This window comes from Schistocerca cancellata, unplaced genomic scaffold (genome assembly GCF_023864275.1).
Source record: "Schistocerca cancellata isolate TAMUIC-IGC-003103 unplaced genomic scaffold, iqSchCanc2.1 HiC_scaffold_482, whole genome shotgun sequence".
Taxonomy (NCBI): Eukaryota; Metazoa; Arthropoda; class Insecta; order Orthoptera; family Acrididae; genus Schistocerca; species Schistocerca cancellata.
This window is the reverse complement of record NW_026046497.1, coordinates 1-27,865: the sequence shown is the minus strand read 5'-3', so window position 1 is coordinate 27,865 and position 27,865 is coordinate 1. Positions and strand designations below refer to the sequence as shown.

The 27,865-nt window shown below is 49.7% G+C and overlaps 48 non-coding genes across 48 annotated transcripts; all 48 read left to right on the top strand.

Annotated features, from left to right (window-relative positions):
- The first annotated feature begins 522 nt into the window (after nucleotides 1–522).
- Trnas-uga (transfer RNA serine (anticodon UGA)) lies at nucleotides 523–604 on the top strand. The gene has a single exon. It is a non-coding gene; the product is annotated as a tRNA-Ser (tRNA).
- A 611-nt stretch (nucleotides 605–1,215) lies between these two features.
- Nucleotides 1,216–1,288, top strand: Trnaf-gaa (transfer RNA phenylalanine (anticodon GAA)). The gene has a single exon. It is a non-coding gene; the product is annotated as a tRNA-Phe (tRNA).
- Nucleotides 1,289–1,827: 539 nt separating this feature from the next.
- Trnak-uuu (transfer RNA lysine (anticodon UUU)) lies at nucleotides 1,828–1,900 on the top strand. Its single transcript has one exon. It is a non-coding gene; the product is annotated as a tRNA-Lys (tRNA).
- A 138-nt stretch (nucleotides 1,901–2,038) lies between these two features.
- On the top strand, nucleotides 2,039–2,120 carry Trnas-cga (transfer RNA serine (anticodon CGA)). The gene has a single exon. It is a non-coding gene; the product is annotated as a tRNA-Ser (tRNA).
- Nucleotides 2,121–2,816: 696 nt separating this feature from the next.
- Trnas-uga (transfer RNA serine (anticodon UGA)) lies at nucleotides 2,817–2,898 on the top strand. Its single transcript has one exon. It is a non-coding gene; the product is annotated as a tRNA-Ser (tRNA).
- Nucleotides 2,899–3,509: 611 nt separating this feature from the next.
- Trnaf-gaa (transfer RNA phenylalanine (anticodon GAA)) lies at nucleotides 3,510–3,582 on the top strand. The gene has a single exon. It is a non-coding gene; the product is annotated as a tRNA-Phe (tRNA).
- Nucleotides 3,583–4,121: 539 nt separating this feature from the next.
- On the top strand, nucleotides 4,122–4,194 carry Trnak-uuu (transfer RNA lysine (anticodon UUU)). Its single transcript has one exon. It is a non-coding gene; the product is annotated as a tRNA-Lys (tRNA).
- Nucleotides 4,195–4,332: 138 nt separating this feature from the next.
- On the top strand, nucleotides 4,333–4,414 carry Trnas-cga (transfer RNA serine (anticodon CGA)). The gene has a single exon. It is a non-coding gene; the product is annotated as a tRNA-Ser (tRNA).
- A 696-nt stretch (nucleotides 4,415–5,110) lies between these two features.
- Trnas-uga (transfer RNA serine (anticodon UGA)) lies at nucleotides 5,111–5,192 on the top strand. Its single transcript has one exon. It is a non-coding gene; the product is annotated as a tRNA-Ser (tRNA).
- Nucleotides 5,193–5,803: 611 nt separating this feature from the next.
- Nucleotides 5,804–5,876, top strand: Trnaf-gaa (transfer RNA phenylalanine (anticodon GAA)). Its single transcript has one exon. It is a non-coding gene; the product is annotated as a tRNA-Phe (tRNA).
- A 539-nt stretch (nucleotides 5,877–6,415) lies between these two features.
- Trnak-uuu (transfer RNA lysine (anticodon UUU)) lies at nucleotides 6,416–6,488 on the top strand. Its single transcript has one exon. It is a non-coding gene; the product is annotated as a tRNA-Lys (tRNA).
- A 138-nt stretch (nucleotides 6,489–6,626) lies between these two features.
- Trnas-cga (transfer RNA serine (anticodon CGA)) lies at nucleotides 6,627–6,708 on the top strand. Its single transcript has one exon. It is a non-coding gene; the product is annotated as a tRNA-Ser (tRNA).
- Nucleotides 6,709–7,404: 696 nt separating this feature from the next.
- Nucleotides 7,405–7,486, top strand: Trnas-uga (transfer RNA serine (anticodon UGA)). The gene has a single exon. It is a non-coding gene; the product is annotated as a tRNA-Ser (tRNA).
- A 611-nt stretch (nucleotides 7,487–8,097) lies between these two features.
- Nucleotides 8,098–8,170, top strand: Trnaf-gaa (transfer RNA phenylalanine (anticodon GAA)). Its single transcript has one exon. It is a non-coding gene; the product is annotated as a tRNA-Phe (tRNA).
- A 539-nt stretch (nucleotides 8,171–8,709) lies between these two features.
- Trnak-uuu (transfer RNA lysine (anticodon UUU)) lies at nucleotides 8,710–8,782 on the top strand. Its single transcript has one exon. It is a non-coding gene; the product is annotated as a tRNA-Lys (tRNA).
- A 138-nt stretch (nucleotides 8,783–8,920) lies between these two features.
- On the top strand, nucleotides 8,921–9,002 carry Trnas-cga (transfer RNA serine (anticodon CGA)). The gene has a single exon. It is a non-coding gene; the product is annotated as a tRNA-Ser (tRNA).
- Nucleotides 9,003–9,698: 696 nt separating this feature from the next.
- Nucleotides 9,699–9,780, top strand: Trnas-uga (transfer RNA serine (anticodon UGA)). Its single transcript has one exon. It is a non-coding gene; the product is annotated as a tRNA-Ser (tRNA).
- Nucleotides 9,781–10,391: 611 nt separating this feature from the next.
- Trnaf-gaa (transfer RNA phenylalanine (anticodon GAA)) lies at nucleotides 10,392–10,464 on the top strand. Its single transcript has one exon. It is a non-coding gene; the product is annotated as a tRNA-Phe (tRNA).
- A 539-nt stretch (nucleotides 10,465–11,003) lies between these two features.
- Trnak-uuu (transfer RNA lysine (anticodon UUU)) lies at nucleotides 11,004–11,076 on the top strand. Its single transcript has one exon. It is a non-coding gene; the product is annotated as a tRNA-Lys (tRNA).
- Nucleotides 11,077–11,214: 138 nt separating this feature from the next.
- Trnas-cga (transfer RNA serine (anticodon CGA)) lies at nucleotides 11,215–11,296 on the top strand. The gene has a single exon. It is a non-coding gene; the product is annotated as a tRNA-Ser (tRNA).
- Nucleotides 11,297–11,992: 696 nt separating this feature from the next.
- On the top strand, nucleotides 11,993–12,074 carry Trnas-uga (transfer RNA serine (anticodon UGA)). Its single transcript has one exon. It is a non-coding gene; the product is annotated as a tRNA-Ser (tRNA).
- A 611-nt stretch (nucleotides 12,075–12,685) lies between these two features.
- Nucleotides 12,686–12,758, top strand: Trnaf-gaa (transfer RNA phenylalanine (anticodon GAA)). The gene has a single exon. It is a non-coding gene; the product is annotated as a tRNA-Phe (tRNA).
- Nucleotides 12,759–13,297: 539 nt separating this feature from the next.
- On the top strand, nucleotides 13,298–13,370 carry Trnak-uuu (transfer RNA lysine (anticodon UUU)). The gene has a single exon. It is a non-coding gene; the product is annotated as a tRNA-Lys (tRNA).
- Nucleotides 13,371–13,508: 138 nt separating this feature from the next.
- Nucleotides 13,509–13,590, top strand: Trnas-cga (transfer RNA serine (anticodon CGA)). Its single transcript has one exon. It is a non-coding gene; the product is annotated as a tRNA-Ser (tRNA).
- Nucleotides 13,591–14,286: 696 nt separating this feature from the next.
- Nucleotides 14,287–14,368, top strand: Trnas-uga (transfer RNA serine (anticodon UGA)). The gene has a single exon. It is a non-coding gene; the product is annotated as a tRNA-Ser (tRNA).
- A 611-nt stretch (nucleotides 14,369–14,979) lies between these two features.
- Nucleotides 14,980–15,052, top strand: Trnaf-gaa (transfer RNA phenylalanine (anticodon GAA)). Its single transcript has one exon. It is a non-coding gene; the product is annotated as a tRNA-Phe (tRNA).
- A 539-nt stretch (nucleotides 15,053–15,591) lies between these two features.
- Trnak-uuu (transfer RNA lysine (anticodon UUU)) lies at nucleotides 15,592–15,664 on the top strand. The gene has a single exon. It is a non-coding gene; the product is annotated as a tRNA-Lys (tRNA).
- Nucleotides 15,665–15,802: 138 nt separating this feature from the next.
- Trnas-cga (transfer RNA serine (anticodon CGA)) lies at nucleotides 15,803–15,884 on the top strand. Its single transcript has one exon. It is a non-coding gene; the product is annotated as a tRNA-Ser (tRNA).
- A 696-nt stretch (nucleotides 15,885–16,580) lies between these two features.
- Trnas-uga (transfer RNA serine (anticodon UGA)) lies at nucleotides 16,581–16,662 on the top strand. Its single transcript has one exon. It is a non-coding gene; the product is annotated as a tRNA-Ser (tRNA).
- Nucleotides 16,663–17,273: 611 nt separating this feature from the next.
- Trnaf-gaa (transfer RNA phenylalanine (anticodon GAA)) lies at nucleotides 17,274–17,346 on the top strand. Its single transcript has one exon. It is a non-coding gene; the product is annotated as a tRNA-Phe (tRNA).
- Nucleotides 17,347–17,885: 539 nt separating this feature from the next.
- Nucleotides 17,886–17,958, top strand: Trnak-uuu (transfer RNA lysine (anticodon UUU)). The gene has a single exon. It is a non-coding gene; the product is annotated as a tRNA-Lys (tRNA).
- Nucleotides 17,959–18,096: 138 nt separating this feature from the next.
- On the top strand, nucleotides 18,097–18,178 carry Trnas-cga (transfer RNA serine (anticodon CGA)). The gene has a single exon. It is a non-coding gene; the product is annotated as a tRNA-Ser (tRNA).
- Nucleotides 18,179–18,874: 696 nt separating this feature from the next.
- On the top strand, nucleotides 18,875–18,956 carry Trnas-uga (transfer RNA serine (anticodon UGA)). Its single transcript has one exon. It is a non-coding gene; the product is annotated as a tRNA-Ser (tRNA).
- A 611-nt stretch (nucleotides 18,957–19,567) lies between these two features.
- Nucleotides 19,568–19,640, top strand: Trnaf-gaa (transfer RNA phenylalanine (anticodon GAA)). Its single transcript has one exon. It is a non-coding gene; the product is annotated as a tRNA-Phe (tRNA).
- A 539-nt stretch (nucleotides 19,641–20,179) lies between these two features.
- Trnak-uuu (transfer RNA lysine (anticodon UUU)) lies at nucleotides 20,180–20,252 on the top strand. The gene has a single exon. It is a non-coding gene; the product is annotated as a tRNA-Lys (tRNA).
- A 138-nt stretch (nucleotides 20,253–20,390) lies between these two features.
- On the top strand, nucleotides 20,391–20,472 carry Trnas-cga (transfer RNA serine (anticodon CGA)). Its single transcript has one exon. It is a non-coding gene; the product is annotated as a tRNA-Ser (tRNA).
- A 696-nt stretch (nucleotides 20,473–21,168) lies between these two features.
- Trnas-uga (transfer RNA serine (anticodon UGA)) lies at nucleotides 21,169–21,250 on the top strand. Its single transcript has one exon. It is a non-coding gene; the product is annotated as a tRNA-Ser (tRNA).
- Nucleotides 21,251–21,861: 611 nt separating this feature from the next.
- Nucleotides 21,862–21,934, top strand: Trnaf-gaa (transfer RNA phenylalanine (anticodon GAA)). Its single transcript has one exon. It is a non-coding gene; the product is annotated as a tRNA-Phe (tRNA).
- Nucleotides 21,935–22,473: 539 nt separating this feature from the next.
- Trnak-uuu (transfer RNA lysine (anticodon UUU)) lies at nucleotides 22,474–22,546 on the top strand. Its single transcript has one exon. It is a non-coding gene; the product is annotated as a tRNA-Lys (tRNA).
- A 138-nt stretch (nucleotides 22,547–22,684) lies between these two features.
- Nucleotides 22,685–22,766, top strand: Trnas-cga (transfer RNA serine (anticodon CGA)). The gene has a single exon. It is a non-coding gene; the product is annotated as a tRNA-Ser (tRNA).
- A 901-nt stretch (nucleotides 22,767–23,667) lies between these two features.
- Trnas-uga (transfer RNA serine (anticodon UGA)) lies at nucleotides 23,668–23,749 on the top strand. The gene has a single exon. It is a non-coding gene; the product is annotated as a tRNA-Ser (tRNA).
- Nucleotides 23,750–24,360: 611 nt separating this feature from the next.
- On the top strand, nucleotides 24,361–24,433 carry Trnaf-gaa (transfer RNA phenylalanine (anticodon GAA)). Its single transcript has one exon. It is a non-coding gene; the product is annotated as a tRNA-Phe (tRNA).
- Nucleotides 24,434–24,972: 539 nt separating this feature from the next.
- Trnak-uuu (transfer RNA lysine (anticodon UUU)) lies at nucleotides 24,973–25,045 on the top strand. The gene has a single exon. It is a non-coding gene; the product is annotated as a tRNA-Lys (tRNA).
- A 138-nt stretch (nucleotides 25,046–25,183) lies between these two features.
- On the top strand, nucleotides 25,184–25,265 carry Trnas-cga (transfer RNA serine (anticodon CGA)). The gene has a single exon. It is a non-coding gene; the product is annotated as a tRNA-Ser (tRNA).
- A 901-nt stretch (nucleotides 25,266–26,166) lies between these two features.
- Nucleotides 26,167–26,248, top strand: Trnas-uga (transfer RNA serine (anticodon UGA)). Its single transcript has one exon. It is a non-coding gene; the product is annotated as a tRNA-Ser (tRNA).
- A 611-nt stretch (nucleotides 26,249–26,859) lies between these two features.
- On the top strand, nucleotides 26,860–26,932 carry Trnaf-gaa (transfer RNA phenylalanine (anticodon GAA)). Its single transcript has one exon. It is a non-coding gene; the product is annotated as a tRNA-Phe (tRNA).
- Nucleotides 26,933–27,471: 539 nt separating this feature from the next.
- Nucleotides 27,472–27,544, top strand: Trnak-uuu (transfer RNA lysine (anticodon UUU)). The gene has a single exon. It is a non-coding gene; the product is annotated as a tRNA-Lys (tRNA).
- A 138-nt stretch (nucleotides 27,545–27,682) lies between these two features.
- Nucleotides 27,683–27,764, top strand: Trnas-cga (transfer RNA serine (anticodon CGA)). The gene has a single exon. It is a non-coding gene; the product is annotated as a tRNA-Ser (tRNA).
- Nucleotides 27,765–27,865: the final 101 nt, after the last annotated feature.

The window sequence follows — 27,865 nt, the reverse complement described above, 5'->3', positions numbered from 1 at the left end:
GCTGGGACTGCAGAAAGCCGTCGCTGATATCGTGAGTACACAGATGTGCTCGAAAGTGTTGGACAGAGCGAACATTTCATTTTCTTTTTAAGAATCGCAATTTCAATCATTCGAGTGCGGCAAAAGCAGTGGTGCAGCGTTTCTTTTCTTAAGATCTCGCAGCTGCTTGTAGGTATGTCCATCGTTTTAAGACGACAGAAAACTAGCGTCAGCGGTGCGTCAGTGGGAAGTCGGTGAAGTCGCCATTGGAGCCATAAGCCAGTAATTACGAAATGCGAATCACTCGCACACCACGCAGCTGTACGATAATGCTCGTGCGTGGGCCCGCATAGCTGAGTCGGTAGAGCGTTAGGTTTTCCACCAAACGGTCCTGGGTTCAAGTCCCTGTCTAGGCGAAAATTAATACACTTTCTTAACGGCTAATGGAAACCCTACAGGAAAGAGCGAGGCAACGCCGTCTTCTGCCATCAGATTGCGTCTAAGGATGGCGGTTTCACTTGTCGGGAGTCGCTTCCGCCACCGGCAGTCGTGGCCGAGTGGTTAAGGCGTCTGACTTGAAATCAGATTCCCTCTGGGAGCGTAGGTTCGAGTCCTGCCGACTGCGCAAATTTTCTCGCTCTCAAAGGGCGGACGTTCAGCTGCATCCTAGCAGTTGTGTCACTACTAAACACGTGGGTCACCAGCAATGTGCAGTGTTATTTGATCCAGGGCGCAGCGTTACAGTCGCGCCCAGAAGCCGCAGCTCATCTCCTCGTCTCACAGCCGTCCACCAGGTGTTAGTACAAGTGGTGCCTCACTGGGCAGTGCAGATGTGTCCAGTTTAGCTTGCAGACGATGACGTGTAGCAATTTATGAGCTAACGCAAGTTGAATGTTTTACCGTGTGTATCTGCTAGATACTGCCTCTCATATGGTGGAGAGGCTCACTCCTTCTTGTGTCTCGTTCTCTGCACACGAGTTGCCCCTGGCTTCGATATAGCACGGGTTTTCTAGCGTCAGCGTGGCGTCACGTCAAGTCAGCGAAGTCAATATTACACGAATCGAGTCGACATGTTTGCTTGTTACGATGACGGAAGCAGAAGAAATGTGTGTGGAACTTCACTGCATTGGCTGCTCGCCTTTCAGCGTCCCTGTGTCTTATCAGACGACGGTGACTGTGAAATTGGCAACGAGGCAGAGGTTAACGAACACATGCGAATGGCGGCTTTCAACGTCGGTCGAAATAGCTCAGTTGGGAGAGCGTTAGACTGAAGATCTAAAGGTCCCTGGTTCGATCCCGGGTTTCGGCAGGTATTCGTTTTGATGCGACGCCAATGGAATTACCCTGCGTTTGTGATAATGCAACTACCGCTGGCAACAAAAATGACTCTCTCCTGTAGCTGTTGTGGTTGTCTAGTGCATGCCATAAGAGGAACTCACTAGACAACTAACTCCCTTAGAAGCAAAAGAATTAAAAATATCCTACCGACTGCATTCCTTTTTCTGTGTCAGGTGGTGAAGAACGTCTTCAACGGAATCGTGAAATGAGCGAAAACGTGGAAAACATTGCATTCGAAATGCTTGTGAATTTTCCAATTGCCCAGTGATTGTCGACAAAACACGTAAATTCTCTGCTCCAACGTATGAGACGTAACAACTGGTGCAATTTGTTGTTGCATCGTGTGCCAGCAGTCTTCGATAGTGTGTTACGAGCTTAGCGCGATAGGCTTGTAGGCAGCATTTAGGCGACGTTTTATTAGTAACGGCCCCATGCAGCGATTGCACAACAGTAAAGGACATGAGTCAATGTATAGTTGTGCATCGTGTGAGGTTTTGCAGGCTCGTGTGAGCCCGGATAGCTGAGTCGGTAGAGCATTAGGCTTTTAACCTAAGGGTCCAGGGTTCAAGTCCCTGTCCGGGCGGAAATTTTAATACTTTGGTAGCGATTCGTCTGGTAGCGGTGGAAACGCTACGGAAAATAATGCAGCTACGCCGTTTTCTGACACCACAGTGCTTGAAACGGTAGCAGTTGTATGTGTCGGGAGAGCACCGCGCTAACGGCAGTCGTGGCCGAGTGGTTAAGGCGTCTGACTCGAAATCAGATTCCCCCTGGGAGCGTAGGTTCGAATCCTACCGGCTGCGTGCGGTTTTACGTAAAGAGGAGCAAACATTTTCGCACACATGTGACATGCTTGGGCGAATGCGGGTGCAAACCAGTGACGCCATTCTCAACAAGACGAAAATTTCCGTTTTAAGAATACTGAGTTTTCGCGACGACCGCTGCTTACTGTGGCTATCGGTTCACCTCGCACTGACGCTGGGACTGCAGAAAGCCGTCGCTGATATCGTGAGTACACAGATGTGCTCGAAAGTGTTGGACAGAGCGAACATTTCATTTTCTTTTTAAGAATCGCAATTTCAATCATTCGAGTGCGGCAAAAGCAGTGGTGCAGCGTTTCTTTTCTTAAGATCTCGCAGCTGCTTGTAGGTATGTCCATCGTTTTAAGACGACAGAAAACTAGCGTCAGCGGTGCGTCAGTGGGAAGTCGGTGAAGTCGCCATTGGAGCCATAAGCCAGTAATTACGAAATGCGAATCACTCGCACACCACGCAGCTGTACGATAATGCTCGTGCGTGGGCCCGCATAGCTGAGTCGGTAGAGCGTTAGGTTTTCCACCAAACGGTCCTGGGTTCAAGTCCCTGTCTAGGCGAAAATTAATACACTTTCTTAACGGCTAATGGAAACCCTACAGGAAAGAGCGAGGCAACGCCGTCTTCTGCCATCAGATTGCGTCTAAGGATGGCGGTTTCACTTGTCGGGAGTCGCTTCCGCCACCGGCAGTCGTGGCCGAGTGGTTAAGGCGTCTGACTTGAAATCAGATTCCCTCTGGGAGCGTAGGTTCGAGTCCTGCCGACTGCGCAAATTTTCTCGCTCTCAAAGGGCGGACGTTCAGCTGCATCCTAGCAGTTGTGTCACTACTAAACACGTGGGTCACCAGCAATGTGCAGTGTTATTTGATCCAGGGCGCAGCGTTACAGTCGCGCCCAGAAGCCGCAGCTCATCTCCTCGTCTCACAGCCGTCCACCAGGTGTTAGTACAAGTGGTGCCTCACTGGGCAGTGCAGATGTGTCCAGTTTAGCTTGCAGACGATGACGTGTAGCAATTTATGAGCTAACGCAAGTTGAATGTTTTACCGTGTGTATCTGCTAGATACTGCCTCTCATATGGTGGAGAGGCTCACTCCTTCTTGTGTCTCGTTCTCTGCACACGAGTTGCCCCTGGCTTCGATATAGCACGGGTTTTCTAGCGTCAGCGTGGCGTCACGTCAAGTCAGCGAAGTCAATATTACACGAATCGAGTCGACATGTTTGCTTGTTACGATGACGGAAGCAGAAGAAATGTGTGTGGAACTTCACTGCATTGGCTGCTCGCCTTTCAGCGTCCCTGTGTCTTATCAGACGAAGGTGACTGTGAAATTGGCAACGAGGCAGAGGTTAACGAACACATGCGAATGGCGGCTTTCAACGTCGGCCGAAATAGCTCAGTTGGAAGAGCGTTAGACTGAAGATCTAAAGGTCCCTGGTTCGATCCCGGGTTTCGGCAGGTATTCGTTTTGATGCGACGCCAATGGAATTACCCTGCGTTTGTGATAATGCAACTACCGCTGGCAACAAAAATGACTCTCTCCTGTAGCTGTTGTGGTTGTCTAGTGCATGCCATAAGAGGAACTCACTAGACAACTAACTCCCTTAGAAGCAAAAGAATTAAAAATATCCTACCGACTGCATTCCTTTTTCTGTGTCAGGTGGTGAAGAACGTCTTCAACGGAATCGTGAAATGAGCGAAAACGTGGAAAACATTGCATTCGAAATGCTTGTGAATTTTCCAATTGCCCAGTGATTGTCGACAAAACACGTAAATTCTCTGCTCCAACGTATGAGACGTAACAACTGGTGCAATTTGTTGTTGCATCGTGTGCCAGCAGTCTTCGATAGTGTGTTACGAGCTTAGCGCGATAGGCTTGTAGGCAGCATTTAGGCGACGTTTTATTAGTAACGGCCCCATGCAGCGATTGCACAACAGTAAAGGACATGAGTCAATGTATAGTTGTGCATCGTGTGAGGTTTTGCAGGCTCGTGTGAGCCCGGATAGCTCAGTCGGTAGAGCATTAGGCTTTTAACCTAAGGGTCCAGGGTTCAAGTCCCTGTCCGGGCGGAAATTTTAATACTTTGGTAGCGATTCGTCTGGTAGCGGTGGAAACGCTACGGAAAATAATGCAGCTACGCCGTTTTCTGACACCACAGTGCTTGAAACGGTAGCAGTTGTATGTGTCGGGAGAGCACCGCGCTAACGGCAGTCGTGGCCGAGTGGTTAAGGCGTCTGACTCGAAATCAGATTCCCCCTGGGAGCGTAGGTTCGAATCCTACCGGCTGCGTGCGGTTTTACGTAAAGAGGAGCAAACATTTTCGCACACATGTGACATGCTTGGGCGAATGCGGGTGCAAACCAGTGACGCCATTCTCAACAAGACGAAAATTTCCGTTTTAAGAATACTGAGTTTTCGCGACGACCGCTGCTTACTGTGGCTATCGGTTCACCTCGCACTGACGCTGGGACTGCAGAAAGCCGTCGCTGATATCGTGAGTACACAGATGTGCTCGAAAGTGTTGGACAGAGCGAACATTTCATTTTCTTTTTAAGAATCGCAATTTCAATCATTCGAGTGCGGCAAAAGCAGTGGTGCAGCGTTTCTTTTCTTAAGATCTCGCAGCTGCTTGTAGGTATGTCCATCGTTTTAAGACGACAGAAAACTAGCGTCAGCGGTGCGTCAGTGGGAAGTCGGTGAAGTCGCCATTGGAGCCATAAGCCAGTAATTACGAAATGCGAATCACTCGCACACCACGCAGCTGTTCGATAATGCTCGTGCGTGGGCCCGCATAGCTGAGTCGGTAGAGCGTTAGGTTTTCCACCAAACGGTCCTGGGTTCAAGTCCCTGTCTAGGCGAAAATTAATACACTTTCTTAACGGCTAATGGAAACCCTACAGGAAAGAGCGAGGCAACGCCGTCTTCTGCCATCAGATTGCGTCTAAGGATGGCGGTTTCACTTGTCGGGAGTCGCTTCCGCCACCGGCAGTCGTGGCCGAGTGGTTAAGGCGTCTGACTTGAAATCAGATTCCCTCTGGGAGCGTAGGTTCGAGTCCTGCCGACTGCGCAAATTTTCTCGCTCTCAAAGGGCGGACGTTCAGCTGCATCCTAGCAGTTGTGTCACTACTAAACACGTGGGTCACCAGCAATGTGCAGTGTTATTTGATCCAGGGCGCAGCGTTACAGTCGCGCCCAGAAGCCGCAGCTCATCTCCTCGTCTCACAGCCGTCCACCAGGTGTTAGTACAAGTGGTGCCTCACTGGGCAGTGCAGATGTGTCCAGTTTAGCTTGCAGACGATGACGTGTAGCAATTTATGAGCTAACGCAAGTTGAATGTTTTACCGTGTGTATCTGCTAGATACTGCCTCTCATATGGTGGAGAGGCTCACTCCTTCTTGTGTCTCGTTCTCTGCACACGAGTTGCCCCTGGCTTCGATATAGCACGGGTTTTCTAGCGTCAGCGTGGCGTCACGTCAAGTCAGCGAAGTCAATATTACACGAATCGAGTCGACATGTTTGCTTGTTACGATGACGGAAGCAGAAGAAATGTGTGTGGAACTTCACTGCATTGGCTGCTCGCCTTTCAGCGTCCCTGTGTCTTATCAGACGAAGGTGACTGTGAAATTGGCAACGAGGCAGAGGTTAACGAACACATGCGAATGGCGGCTTTCAACGTCGGCCGAAATAGCTCAGTTGGGAGAGCGTTAGACTGAAGATCTAAAGGTCCCTGGTTCGATCCCGGGTTTCGGCAGGTATTCGTTTTGATGCGACGCCAATGGAATTACCCTGCGTTTGTGATAATGCAACTACCGCTGGCAACAAAAATGACTCTCTCCTGTAGCTGTTGTGGTTGTCTAGTGCATGCCATAAGAGGAACTCACTAGACAACTAACTCCCTTAGAAGCAAAAGAATTAAAAATATCCTACCGACTGCATTCCTTTTTCTGTGTCAGGTGGTGAAGAACGTCTTCAACGGAATCGTGAAATGAGCGAAAACGTGGAAAACATTGCATTCGAAATGCTTGTGAATTTTCCAATTGCCCAGTGATTGTCGACAAAACACGTAAATTCTCTGCTCCAACGTATGAGACGTAACAACTGGTGCAATTTGTTGTTGCATCGTGTGCCAGCAGTCTTCGATAGTGTGTTACGAGCTTAGCGCGATAGGCTTGTAGGCAGCATTTAGGCGACGTTTTATTAGTAACGGCCCCATGCAGCGATTGCACAACAGTAAAGGACATGAGTCAATGTATAGTTGTGCATCGTGTGAGGTTTTGCAGGCTCGTGTGAGCCCGGATAGCTCAGTCGGTAGAGCATTAGGCTTTTAACCTAAGGGTCCAGGGTTCAAGTCCCTGTCCGGGCGGAAATTTTAATACTTTGGTAGCGATTCGTCTGGTAGCGGTGGAAACGCTACGGAAAATAATGCAGCTACGCCGTTTTCTGACACCACAGTGCTTGAAACGGTAGCAGTTGTATGTGTCGGGAGAGCACCGCGCTAACGGCAGTCGTGGCCGAGTGGTTAAGGCGTCTGACTCGAAATCAGATTCCCCCTGGGAGCGTAGGTTCGAATCCTACCGGCTGCGTGCGGTTTTACGTAAAGAGGAGCAAACATTTTCGCACACATGTGACATGCTTGGGCGAATGCGGGTGCAAACCAGTGACGCCATTCTCAACAAGACGAAAATTTCCGTTTTAAGAATACTGAGTTTTCGCGACGACCGCTGCTTACTGTGGCTATCGGTTCACCTCGCACTGACGCTGGGACTGCAGAAAGCCGTCGCTGATATCGTGAGTACACAGATGTGCTCGAAAGTGTTGGACAGAGCGAACATTTCATTTTCTTTTTAAGAATCGCAATTTCAATCATTCGAGTGCGGCAAAAGCAGTGGTGCAGCGTTTCTTTTCTTAAGATCTCGCAGCTGCTTGTAGGTATGTCCATCGTTTTAAGACGACAGAAAACTAGCGTCAGCGGTGCGTCAGTGGGAAGTCGGTGAAGTCGCCATTGGAGCCATAAGCCAGTAATTACGAAATGCGAATCACTCGCACACCACGCAGCTGTTCGATAATGCTCGTGCGTGGGCCCGCATAGCTGAGTCGGTAGAGCGTTAGGTTTTCCACCAAACGGTCCTGGGTTCAAGTCCCTGTCTAGGCGAAAATTAATACACTTTCTTAACGGCTAATGGAAACCCTACAGGAAAGAGCGAGGCAACGCCGTCTTCTGCCATCAGATTGCGTCTAAGGATGGCGGTTTCACTTGTCGGGAGTCGCTTCCGCCACCGGCAGTCGTGGCCGAGTGGTTAAGGCGTCTGACTTGAAATCAGATTCCCTCTGGGAGCGTAGGTTCGAGTCCTGCCGACTGCGCAAATTTTCTCGCTCTCAAAGGGCGGACGTTCAGCTGCATCCTAGCAGTTGTGTCACTACTAAACACGTGGGTCACCAGCAATGTGCAGTGTTATTTGATCCAGGGCGCAGCGTTACAGTCGCGCCCAGAAGCCGCAGCTCATCTCCTCGTCTCACAGCCGTCCACCAGGTGTTAGTACAAGTGGTGCCTCACTGGGCAGTGCAGATGTGTCCAGTTTAGCTTGCAGACGATGACGTGTAGCAATTTATGAGCTAACGCAAGTTGAATGTTTTACCGTGTGTATCTGCTAGATACTGCCTCTCATATGGTGGAGAGGCTCACTCCTTCTTGTGTCTCGTTCTCTGCACACGAGTTGCCCCTGGCTTCGATATAGCACGGGTTTTCTAGCGTCAGCGTGGCGTCACGTCAAGTCAGCGAAGTCAATATTACACGAATCGAGTCGACATGTTTGCTTGTTACGATGACGGAAGCAGAAGAAATGTGTGTGGAACTTCACTGCATTGGCTGCTCGCCTTTCAGCGTCCCTGTGTCTTATCAGACGAAGGTGACTGTGAAATTGGCAACGAGGCAGAGGTTAACGAACACATGCGAATGGCGGCTTTCAACGTCGGCCGAAATAGCTCAGTTGGGAGAGCGTTAGACTGAATATCTAAAGGTCCCTGGTTCGATCCCGGGTTTCGGCAGGTATTCGTTTTGATGCGACGCCAATGGAATTACCCTGCGTTTGTGATAATGCAACTACCGCTGGCAACAAAAATGACTCTCTCCTGTAGCTGTTGTGGTTGTCTAGTGCATGCCATAAGAGGAACTCACTAGACAACTAACTCCCTTAGAAGCAAAAGAATTAAAAATATCCTACCGACTGCATTCCTTTTTCTGTGTCAGGTGGTGAAGAACGTCTTCAACGGAATCGTGAAATGAGCGAAAACGTGGAAAACATTGCATTCGAAATGCTTGTGAATTTTCCAATTGCCCAGTGATTGTCGACAAAACACGTAAATTCTCTGCTCCAACGTATGAGACGTAACAACTGGTGCAATTTGTTGTTGCATCGTGTGCCAGCAGTCTTCGATAGTGTGTTACGAGCTTAGCGCGATAGGCTTGTAGGCAGCATTTAGGCGACGTTTTATTAGTAACGGCCCCATGCAGCGATTGCACAACAGTAAAGGACATGAGTCAATGTATAGTTGTGCATCGTGTGAGGTTTTGCAGGCTCGTGTGAGCCCGGATAGCTGAGTCGGTAGAGCATTAGGCTTTTAACCTAAGGGTCCAGGGTTCAAGTCCCTGTCCGGGCGGAAATTTTAATACTTTGGTAGCGATTCGTCTGGTAGCGGTGGAAACGCTACGGAAAATAATGCAGCTACGCCGTTTTCTGACACCACAGTGCTTGAAACGGTAGCAGTTGTATGTGTCGGGAGAGCACCGCGCTAACGGCAGTCGTGGCCGAGTGGTTAAGGCGTCTGACTCGAAATCAGATTCCCCCTGGGAGCGTAGGTTCGAATCCTACCGGCTGCGTGCGGTTTTACGTAAAGAGGAGCAAACATTTTCGCACACATGTGACATGCTTGGGCGAATGCGGGTGCAAACCAGTGACGCCATTCTCAACAAGACGAAAATTTCCGTTTTAAGAATACTGAGTTTTCGCGACGACCGCTGCTTACTGTGGCTATCGGTTCACCTCGCACTGACGCTGGGACTGCAGAAAGCCGTCGCTGATATCGTGAGTACACAGATGTGCTCGAAAGTGTTGGACAGAGCGAACATTTCATTTTCTTTTTAAGAATCGCAATTTCAATCATTCGAGTGCGGCAAAAGCAGTGGTGCAGCGTTTCTTTTCTTAAGATCTCGCAGCTGCTTGTAGGTATGTCCATCGTTTTAAGACGACAGAAAACTAGCGTCAGCGGTGCGTCAGTGGGAAGTCGGTGAAGTCGCCATTGGAGCCATAAGCCAGTAATTACGAAATGCGAATCACTCGCACACCACGCAGCTGTTCGATAATGCTCGTGCGTGGGCCCGCATAGCTGAGTCGGTAGAGCGTTAGGTTTTCCACCAAACGGTCCTGGGTTCAAGTCCCTGTCTAGGCGAAAATTAATACACTTTCTTAACGGCTAATGGAAACCCTACAGGAAAGAGCGAGGCAACGCCGTCTTCTGCCATCAGATTGCGTCTAAGGATGGCGGTTTCACTTGTCGGGAGTCGCTTCCGCCACCGGCAGACGTGGCCGAGTGGTTAAGGCGTCTGACTTGAAATCAGATTCCCTCTGGGAGCGTAGGTTCGAGTCCTGCCGACTGCGCAAATTTTCTCGCTCTCAAAGGGCGGACGTTCAGCTGCATCCTAGCAGTTGTGTCACTACTAAACACGTGGGTCACCAGCAATGTGCAGTGTTATTTGATCCAGGGCGCAGCGTTACAGTCGCGCCCAGAAGCCGCAGCTCATCTCCTCGTCTCACAGCCGTCCACCAGGTGTTAGTACAAGTGGTGCCTCACTGGGCAGTGCAGATGTGTCCAGTTTAGCTTGCAGACGATGACGTGTAGCAATTTATGAGCTAACGCAAGTTGAATGTTTTACCGTGTGTATCTGCTAGATACTGCCTCTCATATGGTGGAGAGGCTCACTCCTTCTTGTGTCTCGTTCTCTGCACACGAGTTGCCCCTGGCTTCGATATAGCACGGGTTTTCTAGCGTCAGCGTGGCGTCACGTCAAGTCAGCGAAGTCAATATTACACGAATCGAGTCGACATGTTTGCTTGTTACGATGACGGAAGCAGAAGAAATGTGTGTGGAACTTCACTGCATTGGCTGCTCGCCTTTCAGCGTCCCTGTGTCTTATCAGACGAAGGTGACTGTGAAATTGGCAACGAGGCAGAGGTTAACGAACACATGCGAATGGCGGCTTTCAACGTCGGCCGAAATAGCTCAGTTGGGAGAGCGTTAGACTGAATATCTAAAGGTCCCTGGTTCGATCCCGGGTTTCGGCAGGTATTCGTTTTGATGCGACGCCAATGGAATTACCCTGCGTTTGTGATAATGCAACTACCGCTGGCAACAAAAATGACTCTCTCCTGTAGCTGTTGTGGTTGTCTAGTGCATGCCATAAGAGGAACTCACTAGACAACTAACTCCCTTAGAAGCAAAAGAATTAAAAATATCCTACCGACTGCATTCCTTTTTCTGTGTCAGGTGGTGAAGAACGTCTTCAACGGAATCGTGAAATGAGCGAAAACGTGGAAAACATTGCATTCGAAATGCTTGTGAATTTTCCAATTGCCCAGTGATTGTCGACAAAACACGTAAATTCTCTGCTCCAACGTATGAGACGTAACAACTGGTGCAATTTGTTGTTGCATCGTGTGCCAGCAGTCTTCGATAGTGTGTTACGAGCTTAGCGCGATAGGCTTGTAGGCAGCATTTAGGCGACGTTTTATTAGTAACGGCCCCATGCAGCGATTGCACAACAGTAAAGGACATGAGTCAATGTATAGTTGTGCATCGTGTGAGGTTTTGCAGGCTCGTGTGAGCCCGGATAGCTGAGTCGGTAGAGCATTAGGCTTTTAACCTAAGGGTCCAGGGTTCAAGTCCCTGTCCGGGCGGAAATTTTAATACTTTGGTAGCGATTCGTCTGGTAGCGGTGGAAACGCTACGGAAAATAATGCAGCTACGCCGTTTTCTGACACCACAGTGCTTGAAACGGTAGCAGTTGTATGTGTCGGGAGAGCACCGCGCTAACGGCAGTCGTGGCCGAGTGGTTAAGGCGTCTGACTCGAAATCAGATTCCCCCTGGGAGCGTAGGTTCGAATCCTACCGGCTGCGTGCGGTTTTACGTAAAGAGGAGCAAACATTTTCGCACACATGTGACATGCTTGGGCGAATGCGGGTGCAAACCAGTGACGCCATTCTCAACAAGACGAAAATTTCCGTTTTAAGAATACTGAGTTTTCGCGACGACCGCTGCTTACTGTGGCTATCGGTTCACCTCGCACTGACGCTGGGACTGCAGAAAGCCGTCGCTGATATCGTGAGTACACAGATGTGCTCGAAAGTGTTGGACAGAGCGAACATTTCATTTTCTTTTTAAGAATCGCAATTTCAATCATTCGAGTGCGGCAAAAGCAGTGGTGCAGCGTTTCTTTTCTTAAGATCTCGCAGCTGCTTGTAGGTATGTCCATCGTTTTAAGACGACAGAAAACTAGCGTCAGCGGTGCGTCAGTGGGAAGTCGGTGAAGTCGCCATTGGAGCCATAAGCCAGTAATTACGAAATGCGAATCACTCGCACACCACGCAGCTGTTCGATAATGCTCGTGCGTGGGCCCGCATAGCTGAGTCGGTAGAGCGTTAGGTTTTCCACCAAACGGTCCTGGGTTCAAGTCCCTGTCTAGGCGAAAATTAATACACTTTCTTAACGGCTAATGGAAACCCTACAGGAAAGAGCGAGGCAACGCCGTCTTCTGCCATCAGATTGCGTCTAAGGATGGCGGTTTCACTTGTCGGGAGTCGCTTCCGCCACCGGCAGACGTGGCCGAGTGGTTAAGGCGTCTGACTTGAAATCAGATTCCCTCTGGGAGCGTAGGTTCGAGTCCTGCCGACTGCGCAAATTTTCTCGCTCTCAAAGGGCGGACGTTCAGCTGCATCCTAGCAGTTGTGTCACTACTAAACACGTGGGTCACCAGCAATGTGCAGTGTTATTTGATCCAGGGCGCAGCGTTACAGTCGCGCCCAGAAGCCGCAGCTCATCTCCTCGTCTCACAGCCGTCCACCAGGTGTTAGTACAAGTGGTGCCTCACTGGGCAGTGCAGATGTGTCCAGTTTAGCTTGCAGACGATGACGTGTAGCAATTTATGAGCTAACGCAAGTTGAATGTTTTACCGTGTGTATCTGCTAGATACTGCCTCTCATATGGTGGAGAGGCTCACTCCTTCTTGTGTCTCGTTCTCTGCACACGAGTTGCCCCTGGCTTCGATATAGCACGGGTTTTCTAGCGTCAGCGTGGCGTCACGTCAAGTCAGCGAAGTCAATATTACACGAATCGAGTCGACATGTTTGCTTGTTACGATGACGGAAGCAGAAGAAATGTGTGTGGAACTTCACTGCATTGGCTGCTCGCCTTTCAGCGTCCCTGTGTCTTATCAGACGAAGGTGACTGTGAAATTGGCAACGAGGCAGAGGTTAACGAACACATGCGAATGGCGGCTTTCAACGTCGGCCGAAATAGCTCAGTTGGGAGAGCGTTAGACTGAATATCTAAAGGTCCCTGGTTCGATCCCGGGTTTCGGCAGGTATTCGTTTTGATGCGACGCCAATGGAATTACCCTGCGTTTGTGATAATGCAACTACCGCTGGCAACAAAAATGACTCTCTCCTGTAGCTGTTGTGGTTGTCTAGTGCATGCCATAAGAGGAACTCACTAGACAACTAACTCCCTTAGAAGCAAAAGAATTAAAAATATCCTACCGACTGCATTCCTTTTTCTGTGTCAGGTGGTGAAGAACGTCTTCAACGGAATCGTGAAATGAGCGAAAACGTGGAAAACATTGCATTCGAAATGCTTGTGAATTTTCCAATTGCCCAGTGATTGTCGACAAAACACGTAAATTCTCTGCTCCAACGTATGAGACGTAACAACTGGTGCAATTTGTTGTTGCATCGTGTGCCAGCAGTCTTCGATAGTGTGTTACGAGCTTAGCGCGATAGGCTTGTAGGCAGCATTTAGGCGACGTTTTATTAGTAACGGCCCCATGCAGCGATTGCACAACAGTAAAGGACATGAGTCAATGTATAGTTGTGCATCGTGTGAGGTTTTGCAGGCTCGTGTGAGCCCGGATAGCTGAGTCGGTAGAGCATTAGGCTTTTAACCTAAGGGTCCAGGGTTCAAGTCCCTGTCCGGGCGGAAATTTTAATACTTTGGTAGCGATTCGTCTGGTAGCGGTGGAAACGCTACGGAAAATAATGCAGCTACGCCGTTTTCTGACACCACAGTGCTTGAAACGGTAGCAGTTGTATGTGTCGGGAGAGCACCGCGCTAACGGCAGTCGTGGCCGAGTGGTTAAGGCGTCTGACTCGAAATCAGATTCCCCCTGGGAGCGTAGGTTCGAATCCTACCGGCTGCGTGCGGTTTTACGTAAAGAGGAGCAAACATTTTCGCACACATGTGACATGCTTGGGCGAATGCGGGTGCAAACCAGTGACGCCATTCTCAACAAGACGAAAATTTCCGTTTTAAGAATACTGAGTTTTCGCGACGACCGCTGCTTACTGTGGCTATCGGTTCACCTCGCACTGACGCTGGGACTGCAGAAAGCCGTCGCTGATATCGTGAGTACACAGATGTGCTCGAAAGTGTTGGACAGAGCGAACATTTCATTTTCTTTTTAAGAATCGCAATTTCAATCATTCGAGTGCGGCAAAAGCAGTGGTGCAGCGTTTCTTTTCTTAAGATCTCGCAGCTGCTTGTAGGTATGTCCATCGTTTTAAGACGACAGAAAACTAGCGTCAGCGGTGCGTCAGTGGGAAGTCGGTGAAGTCGCCATTGGAGCCATAAGCCAGTAATTACGAAATGCGAATCACTCGCACACCACGCAGCTGTTCGATAATGCTCGTGCGTGGGCCCGCATAGCTGAGTCGGTAGAGCGTTAGGTTTTCCACCAAACGGTCCTGGGTTCAAGTCCCTGTCTAGGCGAAAATTAATACACTTTCTTAACGGCTAATGGAAACCCTACAGGAAAGAGCGAGGCAACGCCGTCTTCTGCCATCAGATTGCGTCTAAGGATGGCGGTTTCACTTGTCGGGAGTCGCTTCCGCCACCGGCAGACGTGGCCGAGTGGTTAAGGCGTCTGACTTGAAATCAGATTCCCTCTGGGAGCGTAGGTTCGAGTCCTGCCGACTGCGCAAATTTTCTCGCTCTCAAAGGGCGGACGTTCAGCTGCATCCTAGCAGTTGTGTCACTACTAAACACGTGGGTCACCAGCAATGTGCAGTGTTATTTGATCCAGGGCGCAGCGTTACAGTCGCGCCCAGAAGCCGCAGCTCATCTCCTCGTCTCACAGCCGTCCACCAGGTGTTAGTACAAGTGGTGCCTCACTGGGCAGTGCAGATGTGTCCAGTTTAGCTTGCAGACGATGACGTGTAGCAATTTATGAGCTAACGCAAGTTGAATGTTTTACCGTGTGTATCTGCTAGATACTGCCTCTCATATGGTGGAGAGGCTCACTCCTTCTTGTGTCTCGTTCTCTGCACACGAGTTGCCCCTGGCTTCGATATAGCACGGGTTTTCTAGCGTCAGCGTGGCGTCACGTCAAGTCAGCGAAGTCAATATTACACGAATCGAGTCGACATGTTTGCTTGTTACGATGACGGAAGCAGAAGAAATGTGTGTGGAACTTCACTGCATTGGCTGCTCGCCTTTCAGCGTCCCTGTGTCTTATCAGACGAAGGTGACTGTGAAATTGGCAACGAGGCAGAGGTTAACGAACACATGCGAATGGCGGCTTTCAACGTCGGCCGAAATAGCTCAGTTGGGAGAGCGTTAGACTGAATATCTAAAGGTCCCTGGTTCGATCCCGGGTTTCGGCAGGTATTCGTTTTGATGCGACGCCAATGGAATTACCCTGCGTTTGTGATAATGCAACTACCGCTGGCAACAAAAATGACTCTCTCCTGTAGCTGTTGTGGTTGTCTAGTGCATGCCATAAGAGGAACTCACTAGACAACTAACTCCCTTAGAAGCAAAAGAATTAAAAATATCCTACCGACTGCATTCCTTTTTCTGTGTCAGGTGGTGAAGAACGTCTTCAACGGAATCGTGAAATGAGCGAAAACGTGGAAAACATTGCATTCGAAATGCTTGTGAATTTTCCAATTGCCCAGTGATTGTCGACAAAACACGTAAATTCTCTGCTCCAACGTATGAGACGTAACAACTGGTGCAATTTGTTGTTGCATCGTGTGCCAGCAGTCTTCGATAGTGTGTTACGAGCTTAGCGCGATAGGCTTGTAGGCAGCATTTAGGCGACGTTTTATTAGTAACGGCCCCATGCAGCGATTGCACAACAGTAAAGGACATGAGTCAATGTATAGTTGTGCATCGTGTGAGGTTTTGCAGGCTCGTGTGAGCCCGGATAGCTGAGTCGGTAGAGCATTAGGCTTTTAACCTAAGGGTCCAGGGTTCAAGTCCCTGTCCGGGCGGAAATTTTAATACTTTGGTAGCGATTCGTCTGGTAGCGGTGGAAACGCTACGGAAAATAATGCAGCTACGCCGTTTTCTGACACCACAGTGCTTGAAACGGTAGCAGTTGTATGTGTCGGGAGAGCACCGCGCTAACGGCAGTCGTGGCCGAGTGGTTAAGGCGTCTGACTCGAAATCAGATTCCCCCTGGGAGCGTAGGTTCGAATCCTACCGGCTGCGTGCGGTTTTACGTAAAGAGGAGCAAACATTTTCGCACACATGTGACATGCTTGGGCGAATGCGGGTGCAAACCAGTGACGCCATTCTCAACAAGACGAAAATTTCCGTTTTAAGAATACTGAGTTTTCGCGACGACCGCTGCTTACTGTGGCTATCGGTTCACCTCGCACTGACGCTGGGACTGCAGAAAGCCGTCGCTGATATCGTGAGTACACAGATGTGCTCGAAAGTGTTGGACAGAGCGAACATTTCATTTTCTTTTTAAGAATCGCAATTTCAATCATTCGAGTGCGGCAAAAGCAGTGGTGCAGCGTTTCTTTTCTTAAGATCTCGCAGCTGCTTGTAGGTATGTCCATCGTTTTAAGACGACAGAAAACTAGCGTCAGCGGTGCGTCAGTGGGAAGTCGGTGAAGTCGCCATTGGAGCCATAAGCCAGTAATTACGAAATGCGAATCACTCGCACACCACGCAGCTGTTCGATAATGCTCGTGCGTGGGCCCGCATAGCTGAGTCGGTAGAGCGTTAGGTTTTCCACCAAACGGTCCTGGGTTCAAGTCCCTGTCTAGGCGAAAATTAATACACTTTCTTAACGGCTAATGGAAACCCTACAGGAAAGAGCGAGGCAACGCCGTCTTCTGCCATCAGATTGCGTCTAAGGATGGCGGTTTCACTTGTCGGGAGTCGCTTCCGCCACCGGCAGACGTGGCCGAGTGGTTAAGGCGTCTGACTTGAAATCAGATTCCCTCTGGGAGCGTAGGTTCGAGTCCTGCCGACTGCGCAAATTTTCTCGCTCTCAAAGGGCGGACGTTCAGCTGCATCCTAGCAGTTGTGTCACTACTAAACACGTGGGTCACCAGCAATGTGCAGTGTTATTTGATCCAGGGCGCAGCGTTACAGTCGCGCCCAGAAGCCGCAGCTCATCTCCTCGTCTCACAGCCGTCCACCAGGTGTTAGTACAAGTGGTGCCTCACTGGGCAGTGCAGATGTGTCCAGTTTAGCTTGCAGACGATGACGTGTAGCAATTTATGAGCTAACGCAAGTTGAATGTTTTACCGTGTGTATCTGCTAGATACTGCCTCTCATATGGTGGAGAGGCTCACTCCTTCTTGTGTCTCGTTCTCTGCACACGAGTTGCCCCTGGCTTCGATATAGCACGGGTTTTCTAGCGTCAGCGTGGCGTCACGTCAAGTCAGCGAAGTCAATATTACACGAATCGAGTCGACATGTTTGCTTGTTACGATGACGGAAGCAGAAGAAATGTGTGTGGAACTTCACTGCATTGGCTGCTCGCCTTTCAGCGTCCCTGTGTCTTATCAGACGAAGGTGACTGTGAAATTGGCAACGAGGCAGAGGTTAACGAACACATGCGAATGGCGGCTTTCAACGTCGGCCGAAATAGCTCAGTTGGGAGAGCGTTAGACTGAATATCTAAAGGTCCCTGGTTCGATCCCGGGTTTCGGCAGGTATTCGTTTTGATGCGACGCCAATGGAATTACCCTGCGTTTGTGATAATGCAACTACCGCTGGCAACAAAAATGACTCTCTCCTGTAGCTGTTGTGGTTGTCTAGTGCATGCCATAAGAGGAACTCACTAGACAACTAACTCCCTTAGAAGCAAAAGAATTAAAAATATCCTACCGACTGCATTCCTTTTTCTGTGTCAGGTGGTGAAGAACGTCTTCAACGGAATCGTGAAATGAGCGAAAACGTGGAAAACATTGCATTCGAAATGCTTGTGAATTTTCCAATTGCCCAGTGATTGTCGACAAAACACGTAAATTCTCTGCTCCAACGTATGAGACGTAACAACTGGTGCAATTTGTTGTTGCATCGTGTGCCAGCAGTCTTCGATAGTGTGTTACGAGCTTAGCGCGATAGGCTTGTAGGCAGCATTTAGGCGACGTTTTATTAGTAACGGCCCCATGCAGCGATTGCACAACAGTAAAGGACATGAGTCAATGTATAGTTGTGCATCGTGTGAGGTTTTGCAGGCTCGTGTGAGCCCGGATAGCTGAGTCGGTAGAGCATTAGGCTTTTAACCTAAGGGTCCAGGGTTCAAGTCCCTGTCCGGGCGGAAATTTTAATACTTTGGTAGCGATTCGTCTGGTAGCGGTGGAAACGCTACGGAAAATAATGCAGCTACGCCGTTTTCTGACACCACAGTGCTTGAAACGGTAGCAGTTGTATGTGTCGGGAGAGCACCGCGCTAACGGCAGTCGTGGCCGAGTGGTTAAGGCGTCTGACTCGAAATCAGATTCCCCCTGGGAGCGTAGGTTCGAATCCTACCGGCTGCGTGCGGTTTTACGTAAAGAGGAGCAAACATTTTCGCACACATGTGACATGCTTGGGCGAATGCGGGTGCAAACCAGTGACGCCATTCTCAACAAGACGAAAATTTCCGTTTTAAGAATACTGAGTTTTCGCGACGACCGCTGCTTACTGTGGCTATCGGTTCACCTCGCACTGACGCTGGGACTGCAGAAAGCCGTCGCTGATATCGTGAGTACACAGATGTGCTCGAAAGTGTTGGACAGAGCGAACATTTCATTTTCTTTTTAAGAATCGCAATTTCAATCATTCGAGTGCGGCAAAAGCAGTGGTGCAGCGTTTCTTTTCTTAAGATCTCGCAGCTGCTTGTAGGTATGTCCATCGTTTTAAGACGACAGAAAACTAGCGTCAGCGGTGCGTCAGTGGGAAGTCGGTGAAGTCGCCATTGGAGCCATAAGCCAGTAATTACGAAATGCGAATCACTCGCACACCACGCAGCTGTTCGATAATGCTCGTGCGTGGGCCCGCATAGCTGAGTCGGTAGAGCGTTAGGTTTTCCACCAAACGGTCCTGGGTTCAAGTCCCTGTCTAGGCGAAAATTAATACACTTTCTTAACGGCTAATGGAAACCCTACAGGAAAGAGCGAGGCAACGCCGTCTTCTGCCATCAGATTGCGTCTAAGGATGGCGGTTTCACTTGTCGGGAGTCGCTTCCGCCACCGGCAGTCGTGGCCGAGTGGTTAAGGCGTCTGACTTGAAATCAGATTCCCTCTGGGAGCGTAGGTTCGAGTCCTGCCGACTGCGCAAATTTTCTCGCTCTCAAAGGGCGGACGTTCAGCTGCATCCTAGCAGTTGTGTCACTACTAAACACGTGGGTCACCAGCAATGTGCAGTGTTATTTGATCCAGGGCGCAGCGTTACAGTCGCGCCCAGAAGCCGCAGCTCATCTCCTCGTCTCACAGCCGTCCACCAGGTGTTAGTACAAGTGGTGCCTCACTGGGCAGTGCAGATGTGTCCAGTTTAGCTTGCAGACGATGACGTGTAGCAATTTATGAGCTAACGCAAGTTGAATGTTTTACCGTGTGTATCTGCTAGATACTGCCTCTCATATGGTGGAGAGGCTCACTCCTTCTTGTGTCTCGTTCTCTGCACACGAGTTGCCCCTGGCTTCGATATAGCACGGGTTTTCTAGCGTCAGCGTGGCGTCACGTCAAGTCAGCGAAGTCAATATTACACGAATCGAGTCGACATGTTTGCTTGTTACGATGACGGAAGCAGAAGAAATGTGTGTGGAACTTCACTGCATTGGCTGCTCGCCTTTCAGCGTCCCTGTGTCTTATCAGACGAAGGTGACTGTGAAATTGGCAACGAGGCAGAGGTTAACGAACACATGCGAATGGCGGCTTTCAACGTCGGCCGAAATAGCTCAGTTGGGAGAGCGTTAGACTGAATATCTAAAGGTCCCTGGTTCGATCCCGGGTTTCGGCAGGTATTCGTTTTGATGCGACGCCAATGGAATTACCCTGCGTTTGTGATAATGCAACTACCGCTGGCAACAAAAATGACTCTCTCCTGTAGCTGTTGTGGTTGTCTAGTGCATGCCATAAGAGGAACTCACTAGACAACTAACTCCCTTAGAAGCAAAAGAATTAAAAATATCCTACCGACTGCATTCCTTTTTCTGTGTCAGGTGGTGAAGAACGTCTTCAACGGAATCGTGAAATGAGCGAAAACGTGGAAAACATTGCATTCGAAATGCTTGTGAATTTTCCAATTGCCCAGTGATTGTCGACAAAACACGTAAATTCTCTGCTCCAACGTATGAGACGTAACAACTGGTGCAATTTGTTGTTGCATCGTGTGCCAGCAGTCTTCGATAGTGTGTTACGAGCTTAGCGCGATAGGCTTGTAGGCAGCATTTAGGCGACGTTTTATTAGTAACGGCCCCATGCAGCGATTGCACAACAGTAAAGGACATGAGTCAATGTATAGTTGTGCATCGTGTGAGGTTTTGCAGGCTCGTGTGAGCCCGGATAGCTGAGTCGGTAGAGCATTAGGCTTTTAACCTAAGGGTCCAGGGTTCAAGTCCCTGTCCGGGCGGAAATTTTAATACTTTGGTAGCGATTCGTCTGGTAGCGGTGGAAACGCTACGGAAAATAATGCAGCTACGCCGTTTTCTGACACCACAGTGCTTGAAACGGTAGCAGTTGTATGTGTCGGGAGAGCACCGCGCTAACGGCAGTCGTGGCCGAGTGGTTAAGGCGTCTGACTCGAAATCAGATTCCCCCTGGGAGCGTAGGTTCGAATCCTACCGGCTGCGTGCGGTTTTACGTAAAGAGGAGCAAACATTTTCGCACACATGTGACATGCTTGGGCGAATGCGGGTGCAAACCAGTGACGCCATTCTCAACAAGACGAAAATTTCCGTTTTAAGAATACTGAGTTTTCGCGACGACCGCTGCTTACTGTGGCTATCGGTTCACCTCGCACTGACGCTGGGACTGCAGAAAGCCGTCGCTGATATCGTGAGTACACAGATGTGCTCGAAAGTGTTGGACAGAGCGAACATTTCATTTTCTTTTTAAGAATCGCAATTTCAATCATTCGAGTGCGGCAAAAGCAGTGGTGCAGCGTTTCTTTTCTTAAGATCTCGCAGCTGCTTGTAGGTATGTCCATCGTTTTAAGACGACAGAAAACTAGCGTCAGCGGTGCGTCAGTGGGAAGTCGGTGAAGTCGCCATTGGAGCCATAAGCCAGTAATTACGAAATGCGAATCACTCGCACACCACGCAGCTGTACGATAATGCTCGTGCGTGGGCCCGCATAGCTGAGTCGGTAGAGCGTTAGGTTTTCCACCAAACGGTCCTGGGTTCAAGTCCCTGTCTAGGCGAAAATTAATACACTTTCTTAACGGCTAATGGAAACCCTACAGGAAAGAGCGAGGCAACGCCGTCTTCTGCCATCAGATTGCGTCTAAGGATGGCGGTTTCACTTGTCGGGAGTCGCTTCCGCCACCGGCAGTCGTGGCCGAGTGGTTAAGGCGTCTGACTTGAAATCAGATTCCCTCTGGGAGCGTAGGTTCGAGTCCTGCCGACTGCGCAAATTTTCTCGCTCTCAAAGGGCGGACGTTCAGCTGCATCCTAGCAGTTGTGTCACTACTAAACACGTGGGTCACCAGCAATGTGCAGTGTTATTTGATCCAGGGCGCAGCGTTACAGTCGCGCCCAGAAGCCGCAGCTCATCTCCTCGTCTCACAGCCGTCCACCAGGTGTTAGTACAAGTGGTGCCTCACTGGGCAGTGCAGATGTGTCCAGTTTAGCTTGCAGACGATGACGTGTAGCAATTTATGAGCTAACGCAAGTTGAATGTTTTACCGTGTGTATCTGCTAGATACTGCCTCTCATATGGTGGAGAGGCTCACTCCTTCTTGTGTCTCGTTCTCTGCACACGAGTTGCCCCTGGCTTCGATATAGCACGGGTTTTCTAGCGTCAGCGTGGCGTCACGTCAAGTCAGCGAAGTCAATATTACACGAATCGAGTCGACATGTTTGCTTGTTACGATGACGGAAGCAGAAGAAATGTGTGTGGAACTTCACTGCATTGGCTGCTCGCCTTTCAGCGTCCCTGTGTCTTATCAGACGAAGGTGACTGTGAAATTGGCAACGAGGCAGAGGTTAACGAACACATGCGAATGGCGGCTTTCAACGTCGGCCGAAATAGCTCAGTTGGGAGAGCGTTAGACTGAATATCTAAAGGTCCCTGGTTCGATCCCGGGTTTCGGCAGGTATTCGTTTTGATGCGACGCCAATGGAATTACCCTGCGTTTGTGATAATGCAACTACCGCTGGCAACAAAAATGACTCTCTCCTGTAGCTGTTGTGGTTGTCTAGTGCATGCCATAAGAGGAACTCACTAGACAACTAACTCCCTTAGAAGCAAAAGAATTAAAAATATCCTACCGACTGCATTCCTTTTTCTGTGTCAGGTGGTGAAGAACGTCTTCAACGGAATCGTGAAATGAGCGAAAACGTGGAAAACATTGCATTCGAAATGCTTGTGAATTTTCCAATTGCCCAGTGATTGTCGACAAAACACGTAAATTCTCTGCTCCAACGTATGAGACGTAACAACTGGTGCAATTTGTTGTTGCATCGTGTGCCAGCAGTCTTCGATAGTGTGTTACGAGCTTAGCGCGATAGGCTTGTAGGCAGCATTTAGGCGACGTTTTATTAGTAACGGCCCCATGCAGCGATTGCACAACAGTAAAGGACATGAGTCAATGTATAGTTGTGCATCGTGTGAGGTTTTGCAGGCTCGTGTGAGCCCGGATAGCTGAGTCGGTAGAGCATTAGGCTTTTAACCTAAGGGTCCAGGGTTCAAGTCCCTGTCCGGGCGGAAATTTTAATACTTTGGTAGCGATTCGTCTGGTAGCGGTGGAAACGCTACGGAAAATAATGCAGCTACGCCGTTTTCTGACACCACAGTGCTTGAAACGGTAGCAGTTGTATGTGTCGGGAGAGCACCGCGCTAACGGCAGTCGTGGCCGAGTGGTTAAGGCGTCTGACTCGAAATCAGATTCCCCCTGGGAGCGTAGGTTCGAATCCTACCGGCTGCGTGCGGTTTTACGTAAAGAGGAGCAAACATTTTCGCACACATGTGACATGCTTGGGCGAATGCGGGTGCAAACCAGTGACGCCATTCTCAACAAGACGAAAATTTCCGTTTTAAGAATACTGAGTTTTCGCGACGACCGCTGCTTACTGTGGCTATCGGTTCACCTCGCACTGACGCTGGGACTGCAGAAAGCCGTCGCTGATATCGTGAGTACACAGATGTGCTCGAAAGTGTTGGACAGAGCGAACATTTCATTTTCTTTTTAAGAATCGCAATTTCAATCATTCGAGTGCGGCAAAAGCAGTGGTGCAGCGTTTCTTTTCTTAAGATCTCGCAGCTGCTTGTAGGTATGTCCATCGTTTTAAGACGACAGAAAACTAGCGTCAGCGGTGCGTCAGTGGGAAGTCGGTGAAGTCGCCATTGGAGCCATAAGCCAGTAATTACGAAATGCGAATCACTCGCACACCACGCAGCTGTTCGATAATGCTCGTGCCGGCCGGAGTGGCCAAGCGGTTAAAGGCGCTACAGTCTGGAACCGCACGACCGCTACGGTCGCAGGTTCGAATCCTGCCTCGGGCATGGATGTGTGTGATGTCCTTAGGTTAGTTAGGTTTAAGTAGTTCTAAGTTCTAGGGGACTTATGACCACAGCAGTTGAGTCCCATAGTGCTCAGAGCCATTTTTTGATAATGCTCGTGCGTGGGCCCGCATAGCTGAGTCGGTAGAGCGTTAGGTTTTCCACCAAACGGTCCTGGGTTCAAGTCCCTGTCTAGGCGAAAATTAATACACTTTCTTAACGGCTAATGGAAACCCTACAGGAAAGAGCGAGGCAACGCCGTCTTCTGCCATCAGATTGCGTCTAAGGATGGCGGTTTCACTTGTCGGGAGTCGCTTCCGCCACCGGCAGTCGTGGCCGAGTGGTTAAGGCGTCTGACTTGAAATCAGATTCCCTCTGGGAGCGTAGGTTCGAGTCCTGCCGACTGCGCAAATTTTCTCGCTCTCAAAGGGCGGACGTTCAGCTGCATCCTAGCAGTTGTGTCACTACTAAACACGTGGGTCACCAGCAATGTGCAGTGTTATTTGATCCAGGGCGCAGCGTTACAGTCGCGCCCAGAAGCCGCAGCTCATCTCCTCGTCTCACAGCCGTCCACCAGGTGTTAGTACAAGTGGTGCCTCACTGGGCAGTGCAGATGTGTCCAGTTTAGCTTGCAGACGATGACGTGTAGCAATTTATGAGCTAACGCAAGTTGAATGTTTTACCGTGTGTATCTGCTAGATACTGCCTCTCATATGGTGGAGAGGCTCACTCCTTCTTGTGTCTCGTTCTCTGCACACGAGTTGCCCCTGGCTTCGATATAGCACGGGTTTTCTAGCGTCAGCGTGGCGTCACGTCAAGTCAGCGAAGTCAATATTACACGAATCGAGTCGACATGTTTGCTTGTTACGATGACGGAAGCAGAAGAAATGTGTGTGGAACTTCACTGCATTGGCTGCTCGCCTTTCAGCGTCCCTGTGTCTTATCAGACGAAGGTGACTGTGAAATTGGCAACGAGGCAGAGGTTAACGAACACATGCGAATGGCGGCTTTCAACGTCGGCCGAAATAGCTCAGTTGGGAGAGCGTTAGACTGAATATCTAAAGGTCCCTGGTTCGATCCCGGGTTTCGGCAGGTATTCGTTTTGATGCGACGCCAATGGAATTACCCTGCGTTTGTGATAATGCAACTACCGCTGGCAACAAAAATGACTCTCTCCTGTAGCTGTTGTGGTTGTCTAGTGCATGCCATAAGAGGAACTCACTAGACAACTAACTCCCTTAGAAGCAAAAGAATTAAAAATATCCTACCGACTGCATTCCTTTTTCTGTGTCAGGTGGTGAAGAACGTCTTCAACGGAATCGTGAAATGAGCGAAAACGTGGAAAACATTGCATTCGAAATGCTTGTGAATTTTCCAATTGCCCAGTGATTGTCGACAAAACACGTAAATTCTCTGCTCCAACGTATGAGACGTAACAACTGGTGCAATTTGTTGTTGCATCGTGTGCCAGCAGTCTTCGATAGTGTGTTACGAGCTTAGCGCGATAGGCTTGTAGGCAGCATTTAGGCGACGTTTTATTAGTAACGGCCCCATGCAGCGATTGCACAACAGTAAAGGACATGAGTCAATGTATAGTTGTGCATCGTGTGAGGTTTTGCAGGCTCGTGTGAGCCCGGATAGCTGAGTCGGTAGAGCATTAGGCTTTTAACCTAAGGGTCCAGGGTTCAAGTCCCTGTCCGGGCGGAAATTTTAATACTTTGGTAGCGATTCGTCTGGTAGCGGTGGAAACGCTACGGAAAATAATGCAGCTACGCCGTTTTCTGACACCACAGTGCTTGAAACGGTAGCAGTTGTATGTGTCGGGAGAGCACCGCGCTAACGGCAGTCGTGGCCGAGTGGTTAAGGCGTCTGACTCGAAATCAGATTCCCCCTGGGAGCGTAGGTTCGAATCCTACCGGCTGCGTGCGGTTTTACGTAAAGAGGAGCAAACATTTTCGCACACATGTGACATGCTTGGGCGAATGCGGGTGCAAACCAGTGACGCCATTCTCAACAAGACGAAAATTTCCGTTTTAAGAATACTGAGTTTTCGCGACGACCGCTGCTTACTGTGGCTATCGGTTCACCTCGCACTGACGCTGGGACTGCAGAAAGCCGTCGCTGATATCGTGAGTACACAGATGTGCTCGAAAGTGTTGGACAGAGCGAACATTTCATTTTCTTTTTAAGAATCGCAATTTCAATCATTCGAGTGCGGCAAAAGCAGTGGTGCAGCGTTTCTTTTCTTAAGATCTCGCAGCTGCTTGTAGGTATGTCCATCGTTTTAAGACGACAGAAAACTAGCGTCAGCGGTGCGTCAGTGGGAAGTCGGTGAAGTCGCCATTGGAGCCATAAGCCAGTAATTACGAAATGCGAATCACTCGCACACCACGCAGCTGTTCGATAATGCTCGTGCCGGCCGGAGTGGCCAAGCGGTTAAAGGCGCTACAGTCTGGAACCGCACGACCGCTACGGTCGCAGGTTCGAATCCTGCCTCGGGCATGGATGTGTGTGATGTCCTTAGGTTAGTTAGGTTTAAGTAGTTCTAAGTTCTAGGGGACTTATGACCACAGCAGTTGAGTCCCATAGTGCTCAGAGCCATTTTTTGATAATGCTCGTGCGTGGGCCCGCATAGCTGAGTCGGTAGAGCGTTAGGTTTTCCACCAAACGGTCCTGGGTTCAAGTCCCTGTCTAGGCGAAAATTAATACACTTTCTTAACGGCTAATGGAAACCCTACAGGAAAGAGCGAGGCAACGCCGTCTTCTGCCATCAGATTGCGTCTAAGGATGGCGGTTTCACTTGTCGGGAGTCGCTTCCGCCACCGGCAGTCGTGGCCGAGTGGTTAAGGCGTCTGACTTGAAATCAGATTCCCTCTGGGAGCGTAGGTTCGAGTCCTGCCGACTGCGCAAATTTTCTCGCTCTCAAAGGGCGGACGTTCAGCTGCATCCTAGCAGTTGTGTCACTACTAAACACGTGGGTCACCAGCAATGTGCAGTGTTATTTGATCCAGGGCGCAGCGTTACAGTCGCGCCCAGAAGCCGCAGCTCATCTCCTCGTCTCACAGCCGTCCACCAGGTGTTAGTACAAGTGGTGCCTCACTGGGCAGTGCAGATGTGTCCAGTTTAGCTTGCAGACGATGACGTGTAGCAATTTATGAGCTAACGCAAGTTGAATGTTTTACCGTGTGTATCTGCTAGATACTGCCTCTCATATGGTGGAGAGGCTCACTCCTTCTTGTGTCTCGTTCTCTGCACACGAGTTGCCCCTGGCTTCGATATAGCACGGGTTTTCTAGCGTCAGCGTGGCGTCACGTCAAGTCAGCGAAGTCAATATTACACGAATCGAGTCGACATGTTTGCTTGTTACGATGACGGAAGCAGAAGAAATGTGTGTGGAACTTCACTGCATTGGCTGCTCGCCTTTCAGCGTCCCTGTGTCTTATCAGACGAAGGTGACTGTGAAATTGGCAACGAGGCAGAGGTTAACGAACACATGCGAATGGCGGCTTTCAACGTCGGCCGAAATAGCTCAGTTGGGAGAGCGTTAGACTGAATATCTAAAGGTCCCTGGTTCGATCCCGGGTTTCGGCAGGTATTCGTTTTGATGCGACGCCAATGGAATTACCCTGCGTTTGTGATAATGCAACTACCGCTGGCAACAAAAATGACTCTCTCCTGTAGCTGTTGTGGTTGTCTAGTGCATGCCATAAGAGGAACTCACTAGACAACTAACTCCCTTAGAAGCAAAAGAATTAAAAATATCCTACCGACTGCATTCCTTTTTCTGTGTCAGGTGGTGAAGAACGTCTTCAACGGAATCGTGAAATGAGCGAAAACGTGGAAAACATTGCATTCGAAATGCTTGTGAATTTTCCAATTGCCCAGTGATTGTCGACAAAACACGTAAATTCTCTGCTCCAACGTATGAGACGTAACAACTGGTGCAATTTGTTGTTGCATCGTGTGCCAGCAGTCTTCGATAGTGTGTTACGAGCTTAGCGCGATAGGCTTGTAGGCAGCATTTAGGCGACGTTTTATTAGTAACGGCCCCATGCAGCGATTGCACAACAGTAAAGGACATGAGTCAATGTATAGTTGTGCATCGTGTGAGGTTTTGCAGGCTCGTGTGAGCCCGGATAGCTGAGTCGGTAGAGCATTAGGCTTTTAACCTAAGGGTCCAGGGTTCAAGTCCCTGTCCGGGCGGAAATTTTAATACTTTGGTAGCGATTCGTCTGGTAGCGGTGGAAACGCTACGGAAAATAATGCAGCTACGCCGTTTTCTGACACCACAGTGCTTGAAACGGTAGCAGTTGTATGTGTCGGGAGAGCACCGCGCTAACGGCAGTCGTGGCCGAGTGGTTAAGGCGTCTGACTCGAAATCAGATTCCCCCTGGGAGCGTAGGTTCGAATCCTACCGGCTGCGTGCGGTTTTACGTAAAGAGGAGCAAACATTTTCGCACACATGTGACATGCTTGGGCGAATGCGGGTGCAAACCAGTGACGCCATTCTCAACAAGACGAAAA